Genomic DNA, 1,158 nt, shown 5'->3' with positions numbered 1-1,158 from the left:
CTATTTCCAGAAATATGATTACCAATATACGTGAGATTTCACCAATTATCTGTGTATTTTCTACTTGTCACACTTGTTTATGTTGATTTCTCTTCTTTGTTCCTGTGTTTCTGATTGTTATTATTCTATTTTTTCTAAGAGCTACTTAAATATATATTTTTACCTCCATTTAGTTCTTACCATAGAGATTACAACACCCACCCTTAGCTTATTAGAACCAATTTTAAGTTACTATGTGTTATCAATTCATAGACAATTCAATTACCTTAGAACTCATAAGCTTCCCTTACTGTTTGTGCTATTACTGTCATTTTCAAAATTCTATATGTAGTTTACATCTAAAAAGTATTTTACAGACCATTAGATTTCCCAACGTAAGAACTTTTACAGTTTTTTTTTTTGTTTTTTTGTTTTTTCTTTCTCCTTATACCTTTGAAATTCCATCTGGGATACGTTTTCTTTTGTACAATGAAAAACCTTAACACTTTTGCAAGTCCTCAAGTGACAGATTTTTTTTCTCATTTTGTTTAACTAAAAATATCTAGACTGAGGAATGAACATTTAAAAAAGAATATAAAATACATGAAAAGATAAAACGTAGAGCATATAGGACATGTTAAAATGGTCTAACATAAGTGTAATTGGAATCCTACAAGGAAGGAGCAAATAAATAGAAAGTGATATTTGAAGATGTAATAGGTGAGAAATTTTCAAAACTAATGAGGGTGTCGGTCAACAAAATATGTTTTCTTGACCCTCCTCCAATTGTTAATTTTTTAATTTATATCTAATCTGTTCTTAAATTCATTCACTGAGTTCTTACTTTTTATTATTGTAATTTTAGTTTCAGAATTTACATTAAATTCATTTTTGGAATTTCCAACTCCCTGACAAAATTTTCCAACCTATAGTTTAATTAATTGACCATATTGATTTTATTTGTTGAGTCCACATCTCTGGAGTTCCTGTGTATCTATTTTTTGGGTCTGGTTTTTCTATTGGTTTTCAACTTTCTTTTATGAATGGTTACCTTTTAGTGCTAGGCATTATAAATGAAAGCTTTTAGATTAAGTCAAAATTATAGTTAAATATCGATCCAATCAAAATTTAATCTTTAATTTAGGTACAAATAATTAAATATAAATTTATTAATTAAAA

The sequence above is a fragment of the Mandrillus leucophaeus genome, unplaced genomic scaffold (assembly GCF_000951045.1).
Source record: "Mandrillus leucophaeus isolate KB7577 unplaced genomic scaffold, Mleu.le_1.0 Scaffold163, whole genome shotgun sequence".
Classification (NCBI taxonomy): domain Eukaryota; kingdom Metazoa; phylum Chordata; class Mammalia; order Primates; family Cercopithecidae; genus Mandrillus; species Mandrillus leucophaeus.
Note: the sequence above shows the minus strand (reverse complement) of the source record.